This window comes from Mesocricetus auratus, unplaced genomic scaffold, assembly GCF_017639785.1.
Source record: "Mesocricetus auratus isolate SY011 unplaced genomic scaffold, BCM_Maur_2.0 Super-Scaffold_100019, whole genome shotgun sequence".
In the NCBI taxonomy this organism is placed as follows: domain Eukaryota; kingdom Metazoa; phylum Chordata; class Mammalia; order Rodentia; family Cricetidae; genus Mesocricetus; species Mesocricetus auratus.
This window is the reverse complement of record NW_024429200.1, coordinates 7571797-7586376: the sequence shown is the minus strand read 5'-3', so window position 1 is coordinate 7586376 and position 14580 is coordinate 7571797.

The following is a 14580-nucleotide window of genomic DNA, read 5'->3' as shown; positions in this document are numbered from 1 at the left end:
ATCCATCTCCTCATTTGCCTGCCATCACGCTCTGGATAAAATTAGACACACGAAACGGCACAGCACTGAGCAGAACGTACTAATATTACATTATAGAAGTAGAGACTTGGGCTGTTAATGCATTGTTAGATGTGCAAGGTGTATACATTCTGTACAAATACAGAACACAAAAGCGCCGGCTATGTACATAGTTAGTGGTCACCATGCATTCTTTCTACTGCTGTTGAACAAAAATAAACACCAAGAGGCTCAGTAACACATGCCATGAGATTTCAGCTGGAAGGACAGGGGAAGCACTTCCTTTCACTTAAATGCTGGCATGAGTAGTTTGTTTATGTATGGATGTTCTGCCTGCATGTATATGTGTACAACGCATGTGTTCTGGTGCCTGAAACGCCAGAAAAGGTCATTATATCTGGAACTGAATTTACAGAGATTGTGAGCTACCGTGTGGGTCCTCGGAATTGAACCTGGGTCCTCCAGAAAGCAGCCTTTTAACCACTGGGCCAGATCTGCAGCCCAGGTGTGAACATTTTTTGACTGGAGTGCTTGAGCATTGTCATTCTCAAAGTAGCACCCTCCTCCTGGTGGGGCTTGACTGCAGCTGATGTTGAGAGCTTTTAAAGAAAAGGAAGGAGGTGCTTAAAGGGCTGGGGTTGGTGACATCAGGGGGTCATCTTTAAGGTGTCATCTCAGCCTGATTAAATCCTTGTGTGTGTGTGGGGGGGACCAGGTATCAGCTGTCATCAGCTATCAGCTGCCATAGAAACTCCTCGGGTAGAAAGCTTTACTTAACTCTCTGTGATTTTCAAGCCTGGCTACACAGTACAGTTGAGACTCTAAAAATGTGTTGAACAACAAAAGCTGAAACAAACCCAGCAGTATCAGACCTACTTGCAGAGAAACAAAGAAGACATTTAAGTCTGTCTAGGCAGTGACAGCATTCTCACCCTCTGTAGACTACCTCTGCCTAGATGAAAGCGAGCCTTTTCTCTGATTTGACTGGAGATTTTTCACATCAGACAAATCTTCACTTTCCATACACTCCCCAAGTCTGGAAGCACTTGAAAGTTGTTCTAGTCATCTACTAAAGACTCAACTACAAGTCAATACAGGCTGAAGTTACTGAAGGGAGAGAAGCTTGAGTGTCCACATATGCTCCGCATCTTCCTCCATTGTTTTGTCTGTCATATTGTAGTTTTTAGTAATAATATATTCACTATACATACAATAACCTGGGCTCTTGTTCAAATGCTGGTTCTGGTTCAATATGTCTAAGGTGAAGCACAAGGTTTTACCTTCCTTCCTTCCTTTCTTTCTTCTTTCCTTCCTTTGTTCCTTTCTCTTCCTCCCTCCCTCCCTCCCTCTCTCCTTTCCATTCTTTCTTTTAATGTTTATTCTTTTCCCATACATTATATCCCAACCAAAATTCTCCCTCCCTCCACTCCTCCCAATCCCTTTCCCTCAGATCGACTTCTCCTGTTTCCTAAAGGAAGAAAGAAAGAAAGGAAGGAAGGAAGGAAGAAAGAAAGAAAGAAAGAAAGAAAGAAAGAAAGAAAGAAAGAAAGAAAGAAAGAAGAGAAGCCCTCCCAGGGATATCCACCAAACATGGCCTAACAAGACACAATAAGACTGGGAACAAACCCTCATATCACTGCAGGAAATGGAAACCCAGTAGGAGGAAATAGGACCCAAGTGCCTGTGAAAGAGTCAGAGACATCTCCACACCCATTGTTGGGAGTCCCACAAGAACATCAAGCTACACAATGTTAAGGCATATGCAGAGGACCTGACTCAGAACCATACAGGGTCTAAGATTTTTGCTTCAGTTTCTGTGAGCCCCTGTGAAACCTGCTTAGTTGGATATGCACGCTGTGTTTTCATGGTGTCCTTGACCCTGCTGGCTCCTGTAACTCTTCCTCCCCATATTCTGTGGGGCTCCCCTGGCTCCACCTAGTGTTTGACTGTGGATCTCTGTAGCTGCTCCCAAGGGTTGCTGAATGACACCTCTCTGATGACAGTTGGGTTTGGTAGCAATCTATGAGTATAGCAGAATATCTACAAGTCATGAGTTGGTCACTCTTACAAGTTGGTGCCACCATTGTCTTGTAGGACATATTGTAGGTCGAAGGTTTTGCAGCTGTGGGGACAGTGAAAATCTTTCCCCATTGTGTAGGCCACTGTTTTGCTCTATTGATGGTGTCTTTTGCCTTACAGAATCTTCTCAGTTTCTTGAGGTCTTCTTTATTGATTGATGTTCTAAGTACCTGCCCCATCAGTGTTCTGTTCAGGAAGTTGTCATCTGTGCCACTGATTTCAAGGCTATTCCCCTGTTTCTCTAATGGATTTATGTTGAGGTGTTTGATCCACTTGGACTTGAGTTTTGTGCAGGGTGATAGATCTGAATCAGTTTGCATTCTTCTACATGCTGGAATCCCGTTATGCCAGAACCATTTGTTGAAAGATACTTTCTATTTTCCCATTGTGTATTTATGACATACATACACACATACATACATACATACATACATACATACATACATACAATCGGGTGTCCATAGGTTGTAGACAAGGTCTGTAAAGAATTGTGTTGCAATTTTGATGGGGATTTCATTGAATCAGTAGATTGCTTTTAGTAAGAAAGCCATTCTTAAAATGTTAATCCTACCAATTCATGAGTATGGGAGATCTATCCATCTTCTGGTATTTTCTTCAATTTCTTTCTTCAGTGACTTGAAGATTTATTATACAAGACTTCTTGGTTAGAGTTACCCCCAAGATATTTTGTATTATTTGTAATTGAACTTTTTCTGTTCTGCCAGCAAGTTTCCAAATAACCACATAGAGACTTCTTATTAATTAAGAAACCTCAGCCACTAGCTCAGACTTATTACTAACTAGCTCTTACAACTTAAATTAACCCATCTCATCTATCTACTTTATGTCTCATGGCTTTATTACGTTTACTCTGTACTGCCCATACTGCTTCCTCTCATTGTTCCCTCTGCCCCCCAAAATTTTGCCTAGTGGTTGGACATTCAGCTTTTTATTAAACCAATCCAAGTGACCCGTGGTCACAGTGTACAAAAGGATTATTCCACAACAATTATGTGGCTATTGTGAAGGGTACTGTTTCCCTGATTTCTTTCTTAGTTCATTTGTCATTAGTGTATAGAAGGGCTACAGATTTTTTTTAGTTAATCAGTCACTTCACTAAAGGTGTTTATCAGCTGTAGGAGTTCCCTGGTAGAGCTTTTGGAGCTACTTATGTATACTATCATATCATATGCAAATAATGATACTTTGACTTGTTCCCTTCCAATTTATTCCCTTGATCTCCTTCAGTTGTCTTCCTCTAGATCTTCAATTACTATATTGAATAAATATGAAGAGAGTGGACAGCCTTGTCTTGTTCCTGATTTTAATGGAATTGCTTTGAGTTTCTTTCCATTTAATTTGATGTTGGCTATTGGTTTGCTGTAAATTGCCTTATTGTATTTAGGTATGTTCCTTGTATCCCTGATATCACCAAGACCTTCATCATGAAGAGGGTGCTGGATTTTATCAAAGGCTTTTTCAGCACCGAGTGAGATGACCATGTGGTTTGGTTTCTATGATGGATTACATCGACTGATTTTTGTATGTTAAACAAAAATTTCTAGGATAAAGTCTGCTTGATCATGGTGGATGATCTTCTTGATGCATTCTTGGATTCAGTTTATAAGTATTTTTATTTAGCATTTTTGCAACTATGTTCATGAGGGAAATTGGTCTGTAATTCTGTTTGATATGAGGGAGACTGTGGTGTGGGGATACCAGACCTTGGGCAGAGACCCACTTCCCCATCAGCCTGGGAGTAGGCAGCTGTAAGACAATGTTTACTAAAAACAATACAATGCCCAGGGCAATAAGTTCCTGAAAAGGGCTGGCCCATGGAACCGCCCTGACCTCTACCTTGTCAAAAGACTAACCACCTCTTCTGACACACCCAAGTCAGTTTCAGGTATCAGAGCAGAAACAGCCCGGGGGAGGAAAGAGCAGAAGCTTTTCTGGAGGGAGGCCTTTCTTGGGAAGTTTTCTTGAGCCTTTTTGGGGCCTGCTTAAAGTTTTATTTACATCGTTGAACAAGTCTGTGTTGTCAATCCCCGACACCCTCCGCACATTCTCAGACACAGGATGTGCAGCAGGCACGGCACTGTGGCTTCATTTTTTTAAATTTTAATTTTTAAATTTAAGTTTAAATTAGAAACAAGGTTGCTTCACATATCAATTCCAGGTCCCTCTCCCTTTCCCTCCCCTCCTCCCACACCTTCCCACCAGCCCCTCCAATATCCCCTCATTTCCCCAGGGAGGGTGAGGCCCTCTAAGGGGGTGTCCATAGTCTGTCATTTCATCCAGGGCAGGGCCTAGACACTCCCCTGGTAGTCCAAGGTGAGAGTGCATCTCTCATTGTTGGATGGGAGTCCAAAGTCCATTTGTATACCTGGAATAAATACTGATCTACTACCCAAGGCCCAATAGATTACCTAGGCCTCCTCATTGACACCCCCAGTCAGGGGGTCTTGATCAGTCCCATGCTGGAATCCCACCAATCAGTCTGGGATTCAAGAGCTAACCCTTGTCAGCTCAGCTGTTTCTGGGGGTTAAACCAGCCCAGTCTTTTTTTTTTTTTTTTTTTTTTTTTTGGTTTTTCAAGACAGGGTTTCTCTGTGGCTTTGGAGGCTGTCCTAGAACTCGCTTTGTAGACCAGGCTGGCCTGGAACTCACAGAGATCCGCCTGCCTCTGCCTCCCGAGTGCTGGGATTAAAGGCGTGCGCCACCAACGCCCGGCCAAACCAGCCCAGTCTTAACCCCTTTGCTCATCAGTCCTTCCTCTCTGTTACTGGATTCCTTGAGTTCAGCTCAGTGTTTAGCCATGGGAGTCTGCATCTGCTTCTATCAACCATTGAATGAAGGTTCTGTTTCCCAGACTCTCTGGTCATGGGATTGTAGGCTGGCACTCCCCAGATTTATGTCTAAAATCCATATATGAGAGAGTACATGCCATGTTTCTCTTTTTGTGACTGGGTTACCTCACTCAGAATGATTTCTTCTAGTGCCATCCATTTGCCTGCAAATTTCAAGATTCCATTGTTTTTTTCTGCTGAATAGTACTCCATTGTGTAAATGTACCACATTTTCTCTATCCACTCTTCGGTTGAGGGACATCTAGGTTGCTTCCAGGTTCTGGCTATTACAAATAGTGCTGCTATGAACATAGTGGAGCTTGTTTTCTCCATCTATAGTGATTGAGAGCTTTTCTGGGTATAGTAGTCTGGGCTGGCATCCATGGTCTCTTAGTGTTGGTAGAATATCTATCCAATACCTTCTGGCTTTCAGAGTTTCCATGGAGAAATCAGGTGTAATTCTGATAGGTTTGCCTTTATATGTTACTTGGCCTTTTTCCTTAGCTGCTCTTAATATTCTTTCTTCATCCTGTATATTTGGAGTCTTGATTATTATGTGGCGAGGGAACTTTTTTTTTGTGGTCCACTCTTTTTGGTGTTCTGTAAGCTTCTTGTACTTTCATTGGCATGTCTTTCTTTAGATTGGGAAAAAGTTTTCTTCTATGATTTTGTTGAATATGTTTCCTGCCCCTTTGAGGTGGTTTTCTTTACCTTCTTCTACACCTATTATTCTTAGGTTTGGTCTTTTCATGGTGTCCCATATTTCCTGGATGTTTTGTGTTAGGGATTTGTTGGACTTAAGATTTTCTTTGGTTGATGAATCTATTTCTCCTAGTGTATCTTCAACACCTGAGATTCTCTCTGTTGGCTTCAACGGACGCTGTAATGATACGCGACACACAATTACTGAAAGTAACGCTAAGTATTTTATGTAGAAAATTACTCACAAGTTACCAAACCCAGAGAAGCCCAGCAGATCTCAGCTAGCGACTGGACCGGAAGCCGAACTCCAGGAAAAGAGAGCGAGACTTCCTGTGCGCTGTCTTTTATGCCTTCCCCCGTAACGCCCCTAGCCATGCCCAAAAGTGGGCTTGGCTAGTGACGTAGTTCCGCCTACGTACGTATACGTCTTTACGTCCAGCCGTATACGTCTTTAGTCCTGCCTAAAGTGGGTGTGGTTAGCAGTGTGGTAAACCGCCCTTTTATTACCTCATCTGTATGCGCCTCTAGTAAGTCACATGTTTAATGGCGGCATCAGACTTCCTCCTACACTCTCTTCCATCTCTTGTATTCTGTTGGTTATGCTTGTATCTGTAGTACCTGACCGTTTGCCCAGCTTTTTCATTTCCAGCCTTCCTTCAGATTGTGGTTTTTTTTTTATTGTCTCTATTTCAATTTTCAACCCTTGCACTTTTTGAATTGTTTCTTGCAATTTTTGCTTTGTCTTTTCGTCCATTTATTGCATTTTATGAATTTTTTGGTTTGTTCTTTCTTCCATTTCTTGCATTTTTTGGTTGGGTTTTTTCTTCCATTACTTGCATTTTTTGGTTTGTTTATTCGTCCATTTCTTTGAGGGACTTCCTATATCCTTTTTTCGGGCCGCTATCATTTTCATGAAGTTGTCTTTAAGGTCATTCTCTTCTGCTTCATTTGCATTGGAATGTTGGAGTCTTGCTGGTGTGGAATCTCTAGAATCTGGGGGTGTCATGCTTGGGTTTTTGTTGCTGAGTGTGTTTTTGTTTTGTCTCTTTGTCATCTCTTCTTCTAGAGAAGCCCCTTACTGGTCTAGTGGTTAGGGGACCAGAGTTCCCTTTCGGTGGGTGCAAGCAAGTCCAATACTCTGGTAGTTCTTCTATTCCTGGTCTTAGTCCTGGTCCTGTGGGTGGAGAAGAAGCCCAGGAATCTGGGGTGCATAGTCTCCCACCTGGTCCCCTGGTCCCCTGGCCCTGTTGGTGGAGGAGAAGACTTGGGATCTGGGGTGCTTGGCTCCCACTGGGATGGGAATTTCTGTGGCAGACCCCAGGCAATCCCCAGGCACTGGAGCTCAGGCCAGGATGTGGGGCCTTGTTTACCTGGACCTTCTGGTCCCCTGGTCTTGTTGGTGGAGGAGAAGACCTGGCATCTGGGGTGCTTGGCTCCCGCCAGGATGGGAGGCTCTGTGGCAGTCAGTAGGCAGTCCCCAGGCACTGGAGGGTAGGCCTGGATGTAGGGCCTTGTTTACCTGGACCTGCTGGTCCCATGGTCTCATTGGTGGAAGAAAAGACCTGTGATCTGGGGTGCCTGGCTCCCATTGGGATGGGAAGCACTCGCAGCTTCATTTTTAAAAAATTGGCAATGTTTTTCCTACTTCTATTTTGTGGAATAGTTTGAGGAGGATTGAAATTAGCTCTTTTTTGAAAGTCTGGTAGAATTCTGTGCTAAAAAGTGCTTTTCTTTTCTTCTTCTTCTTCTTCTTCTTCTTCTTCTTATTATTATTATTATTATTAGTAGTAGTAGTAGTAGTAATAGTAGTAGTATTTGTTGTTGTTGTTTTGTTGGAAGACTTTTAATAACTGCTTAGGCTAAAGGTCTATTTTTAATCATTTATCTGATCTTGATTTAACTTTGGTAAATAGTATCTATCAAGAAAATTATCCATTTCTTGTAGATTTTCCAATTTTGTACAGTATAGGTTTTTAAAATATGACCCCATGATTCTTTGGATTTTCTTGGTGTCTGTGGTTACAGTTCCCCTTCTTATTTTTATTATATTAATTTGATATCCTCTCTCTGATCTTTAGTTAGTTTGAATAAGGATTTGTCTGTCTTGCTGATTTTTTCAAAGAACCAACTCCTTGTTTCATTGATTTGTATTGTTCTCTTTATTTCTATTTTATTGATTCCAGCCCTCAGTTTGATTGTTTTCTCCCATCTCCTCTTCTTGGATGACATTGCTTCTTTTTGTTCTAGAGCTTTCAGGTGTGCTGTTAAATTGCTTGTATGAGATCTCTCCAATTTATTTTTATGTGGGCATGTAGTGCTATGAACTTTCCTCTTAGCACTGATTTTACTGTGTCTCATAAGTTTGGGTATGTTGTGCATTAATTTTCATTGGATTCTATGAAGTCTTTAATTTCTTTCTTTATTTCTGTCTTGACACATTTTTTCATTTAGCAGAGAGTTTTTCAGTTTCCATGAGTTTATAGGCTGTCAGTTGTTTCTGTTGTTGAAATCCTGTTTTAATCGGTAGTGGTCTGATAAGATGGAGGGGATTATTTCAATTTTCTTGCATCTGTTGATAATTTCTTTGTGACTGAGTATGTGGTCTGTTTTGGAGAATGTTCTGTGAGGTGCTGAGAGGAAGGTGTATTCTCTTGTATTTGGGTAAAATGTCTGTTTGGGTAATGTCTGTTAGGTCCGTATGGTTTATAACACATTAGCTTCTCCAGTATTTCTCTGTTTAGTTCATGTCTGGGTGACCTGGCCATTGGTAAAAGTGAGGTATTTAAGTATCCCACTATCAATATGTGATTTAAACTTTAGTAATGTTTCCTTTACAAACGTGGACACCCTTGTGTTTGGGAGATAGATTTTAAGAATTGAAAGGTTATCTTGTTGGATTTTTCCTTCAATGAGTACAAAGAGTCCCACTCTGTCTCTTTTAATTAATTTTGTTTTGAAGTCTAATTTGTTAAATATTACAATAGATATACCAGCTTGTTTTTTAGATTCATTTGTTTAGAAAAATCCTTTTCCCATCCTTTACTCTGAGGTAATATCTATTTTTGAGGTGTGTTTCTTGTATTCAGCAGAAGGATGGATCCTGTTTTTGCATCTATTCTGTTAGTCTCTGTCTTTTGATTGGAAAATTGAGTCCATTGATATTGAAACTGATAGGTGACCAGTGAATGTCAATTCCTATTATTTTGGTGGTAGTAGTTTTTGTGTGTGTGTGTGTGTGTGCTTCCCTTCTTTTTGTTTTCCACCTGCTATATTCCATTGGTGCTGCTTGTGTATGTAGTTCCTATTCAGTTACCTAGATTTTCAGTCTCCAGGATTCCCTGTTTGCATTTGTTTATCGTTTCTATTTCCATTTTGAGGCCTTGAGCAGTTTTATTCATTTCCTTCAACTGTTTGTTTTTTCTTGGCTTTCTTGAAGGGATTTATTTCTTTCCTCTTTAAGTACCTCTAGCATCTTCATTAAATTGGTTTTAAGATCATTTTTTTGTGCTTCAGCTGGATTGGAATATTTAGGGCTTGATGTGGAAGGACTGCTGGGCTCTGCTGGTGACAAATTGACCTGGATGTTGTTGATGATGTTCTTATACTGGCGTCTAGTCATCTTAGTTTGGGGTAATCGTAGGTTTAGGTGCTGATAGCTGAGCTTGTCTTGGATGGATGGGTATTTTTTTCCCTTGGTTTCTGTCATTACATCTCTGGTCTTCTGCTCTGAGTGACCTGCCGTTCTGGTGGTGGCTCTGTTCTTTGGTCCAGTAGGGTCCCATCTCCGCTGGGATGATGGTGGCCTGCATGACCTCTGGGGTTCTGGAACCAGAGTGGCCTCAGGTAAAGCAGGGGGCTTCCTCCAGGATTGCCAGCTGAGATATGGTGACTAGGCGAGGGGGAACTGTTGAGGGTAGGCTAGGCAGGCCCTGAAGAAGTATTGAGATTGGCTTACCTGCATGGCCTCTCAGGTTATGCTTGTAACAAGCTTCTAGATAAAACCAGTTTTCCTAGTCTGTGGGCTACATTTTGAGGAGTAGAAGCCTATCCATTAACTCACTCTGGAGACTGCTCTATTCTTCCTCCTCTCATTGGTTCAGAGACTTCAAGCCAACAAAACTATCAGTTACGTTCCTTCTTCCCCTTAACCTGCAACCATGCTAAAAAATCTAACCAGCTAAACAAACAAACACACAGAAAACAATAAAACAAACAACAACAACAACAAAAAAAAAAAACAAAGCGAAAAAATCTATTTTTCTTCTTCCTCATTTAAGTGCCAGATCTTTAGAGAGTAATGTATATGCATAATCTACTTTAAAGTGATCCTTAATTTTCTGAGAATTTCATACATGCACACAATGTATATAAATCATATTTACCCCCTTCTGCCCCCTTTCAGCCTTATATACTCTTTTATGTCCCATTGAATCCCATTAATGCAGTCTGTACATGAATGTTTAGGGGGGGCATGGTCAACTACCAGGGACCACACACATTAAAAGAAAAAGACTCTTGCTCCCCCAGCAGCCTTCAGCTGTTGATAGCCCTCAGCTAGGGGTGAACTGTCTTAGAGGTGCTCCTCCCCAACAGTGCTGGATGTTGAATGGCTTGATCTTGTGACAGCCAGTCTTTTTCAGACAACTGCCAGGAGTTCATAAAGCAAAAACCCTGTCTAGAGGACTCTGTTTCTCCTCAGTCCTCCCCAAACTCTAGTTCCCTTCCTCCACACTGTCCCCTGAGCTTTGCCAGGTGGGGGTGTGATAGAGACATCCCATGTGTGGCTGAGCACTCCGCCGCAGACTCTGGGTAGTTGGGCCAGTTGTTATAGGTATCTGTATTAACCACGGTCGCTTAGTCTGCTTTTTAAAGCCTTCAGTTAGTTTCTTAAACTGCTCAGATCAATGCCAGATTAACGAGGTAGTCCCATGAGACCCCTGATGACTGTCCATCAGGCTCTTCTGCCACCCTCTCAGCCGACTTGGTCTCGGTGGCTTCTGGCTTCTTCTCTTGCTCCTGTTTCTAAGGCAGGACCCTGCTCGGCATACTTTCCTCTTCAGTTTCCCTCGTGAAATCTGAAAATTCCTCTGGCAACCGAATTTTCCCTTCAAAATTCCATACCCATGACTTCCTCTTCCCATCCTCAACCCTGATCATTGGTGACGCATGCCCGTGGCTTCTGCCCTTTCATACGCCACTGGGATTGATTGGGTGGGTACCAGGGCTTGCCGCAGCCACAACCTCCCTGGTGCTGCAAATCAAAGCTGAGCTTTTTCCTAACATTTCCCACAGAGCCCTAGGACATCAGCGCATACATATTTGTGGCTTACCCACCTCACCGGCCTCTCTGTAAAGGGCAGTATACAACACCTCCTGTTTTTTTAGGAAAATCGGGAAAGATTTTCAGTCTTCCCCTCCTTCCCGCCATGCCTCTATTATTATTGTCATCGTTGTTGTTGCTATTCCACAGGCTCCATGTCACAGTGTCTTCAGATCCCAGCCTCCCACTGGCATCTGCTTCTCCTCCTGCAAAACCCTGTAACATGTTGCTTCCATCATCCTCTACCTGGTTCTCCAACCCTGACTCCATGCTACCTCCAGACTCCAAGCCCCAAACACATCCCCAAATCACCGTGTCAGGCTGCTATTCCAGGATTTCTATGTGTGGTAGTTTGAATGCAACTGACCCCCATAAACTAAAAAGAGGGACACTATTAGGAGGTGTGGCCTTCTTGTTGGAGGAAGTGTGTCACTGTGGGGGCAGGCTTTGAGGTCTCTTTTGCTCAAGCTTCCCTCAGTGTGACACTCAGACCATGTTATCTTCTGGTCAAGATGTAGCCAGGGCTATGTCTACCTGCATGCCCACATTGCCCCCTCCCATGATGATAATGGACTGAACTATAAGCTGCCACCTCAATTAAATATTTTCCTCTATAAGAGTTGCCATGGCCACACCTACTAACACCTGAATTCTTGGCAAAGAATCTAAAATTACACAATGGAAAAAAGAGAGCATCTTCAACAAATGGTGCTGGCATAACTGGAGGTCGACATGTAGAAGAATGCAAACAGATCCATATCTATCCCATGCACAAAACTCAAATCAAAGGCCTCAACATAAATCCAGCCACACCGAACCTCATAGAAAAGAAAGAGCGAAGTTGCTTTGAACACATTAGCACAGGAGACCACTTCCTAAATATAACACCAATAGCACAGACACTGAAAGCAACAATTAATAAATGGGACCTCCTGAAACTGAGAAGATTCTGTTAGGCAAAGGACACAGTCAGCAAGATAAACTAGCAGCCCACAGAATGGGAAAAGATATTCACCCACACCACATCTGACAGAGGACTGATCTCCAAAATATACAGAGAACTCAAGAAACTAGACATCAAACTACCAAATAATCCAATTTTGAAAATGTGTACATATCTAAACAGAGAATTCTCAATGGAGGAATCCCAAATGGCTGATAGTCACCTAAGGAACCACTCAACAACCTTAGCCATCAGGGAAATGCAAATCAAAACAACTTTGAGATACCATCTTATGCCAGTCAGAATGGCCAAGATGAAAAACACTGATTGACAGTTTATGTTGTAGAGGACATGGAGTATGGGGGAAACTCCTCCATTGTACAGCCACTTTGAAAATCAGTAGAGAGGTTTCTCAGAAAGTTGGCAATCAATCTACCTCAAGATCCAGTTAACCCACTCTTGGGTATATACCCTAAGAATGCACACTCATGCCACATTTTCTCAATTATGTTCATAGTAGCCAGAACCTGGAAACAACATAGACACCCCTCAACTGAAGAATGGATAAGGAAAATGTGGTACATTTACACAATGGAGTACTAGTCACCGGTAAAAAAAAAAAAAACAGTGACATCTTGGAATTTGCAGGCAAATGTATAAAACTAGAAAAAAATCATCCTGAGTGAGGTAACCCAGACCCAGAAAGACAAACATGGTATGTACTCACTCATAAGTGCATATTAGACATAAAACAAAGGATTACCAGCCTACAGTCTACAACCCCAGAGAAGCTAGGTAACAAGGAGGACACTAAGAGAGACATACAAGGATCCCCCTGGGAAGAGGAAATATACAAGATCCCCTGAGTAAATAGAGAGCATGGGGAGGAGAGGGGAAAGAGCAGAAGGGGAGGGGGGAGTAGGGGAGAGTAAGGAGAATGTGAGGGAACAGGATTGTCAGATTGTGGTAAAGACAGAGAGGGAGATCAAGGGAAGAGTTATTTTGGTTGAAGGAGCCATTATGAGTTAGCAAGAAACCTGGCACTAGGGAAATTCCCAGGAACCCACAAGGATGACCCCAGGTAAGACTCTAAGCTATAGTGGAGAGGGTGCCTGGACTGGCCTTCCCTGTAATCAGATTGATGACTACCTTAATAGTCATCATAGAACCTTCATCTAGTAACTGATGGAAACAGATGCAGAGATCCACAGCTAAGCCCTGGGCCGAGCTCCTGGGATTCAGATGAAGACAGGGAGGAGCAATTATACGAGCAGACAAGTCAGGACCATGATGAGGAGACCCACAGAAACAGCTGACCCGAGCTAATGGGAGCTCCCTGATTCTGGACTGACGGCTGGGGAACCTGCATAGGACTAAACTAGGCCCTCTGAATGTGGGTGACAGTTGTGTGGCTTGGACAGTCTGTGGGGCCACTGGCAGCGGGACCAGGATTTATCCCTAGTGCTTGAACTGGCTTTTTGGAGCCCATTTCCTTGGTCAGCATAGATATGAGGGGGAGGGCTTTGGTCCTGCCTCAATGTGATGTAGCAGGCTTTGTTGACTCCCCGTAGGAGGCCTCACCCTCTCTGAGGAGTGGATGGGAGGTGGGGAGGGGGAAAGTGGGGTGAGCAGGAGGAGGGGGTGAGGGAGAACTGGCATTGACACGTAAAATAAAAAAAATATGTTTTAATTTTAAAACAATGAAGAGCTGCCATGGTCATGGTGTCTCTTCACAGCAATAGAAACCTTAACTAAGACACTTCCAGTTTCCCAGTAACCTGTAATGAATTACACCAAAATGCAAAATGTACTGGCTTGAAGTATAAAACAAAACAGAAATCAACCTACCAATCAAAACATCATTTGTTTTCTCTCTTACAACTCGGCTTGCTGATTGTACATGTCCACTCACCATCCAGCTGTGCTGCTCTCTTTGGGGCTTCTCACACAGCTGCAGCCAGATGTTGGCATGACCGATATCATGCTAAGTCTTGTCTAGGTTGATACCCAAGATGGCTAGATCAAGTCTCTCCACATCTTCTCTTATCTGTTCTTTCCTACATCATGATGACCCGACCATAAGCGAGTTTCTCAGGTGCCAGCCGCTTCCCCTTGGAACAGTGGTTCTCAACCTTCCTAATGCTGCAACCCTTTCATACAGTTCTTCATGTGGTAGTGACCCCAAACATAAAATTATTTTTGTTGCCACTTCATAACTATAAATTTACTACTGTTATGAATTGCAATGTAAATTATTTTTGAAGATAGGGCTTTGTCAAAGGAATCACAGCCCACAGGTTGACAACCACAGCCTTAGAACAAGCATTCTAAGAGACTCCCGAAGACACGCAGTCTTTCAGAAGTCATGGAGTGTCACCAGCATAAGCTACTGGTTCCAAACAAGGTCCCAACTCCAGCCAGGCTCACTATGGGAGGGAACTGATAAAGGGGTCAATTCTGAGATGGGGGAGCATCTTGAAAGACTAGCTATAGAATGTTCCTTGGCCTCCTGTTGCAGAAAACCTGTATATTCTCAGTAGTTGGCATACTGACCTGCCACAGTCCAACCTCAGACGGCTTCTCTGGTTTCATCCGTAATTCTCCTTGGTTCTACTGGGACTTCACCCAGAGTAAACATTCTGTTCTGAGCTTGCATTGACTTTCAAAAC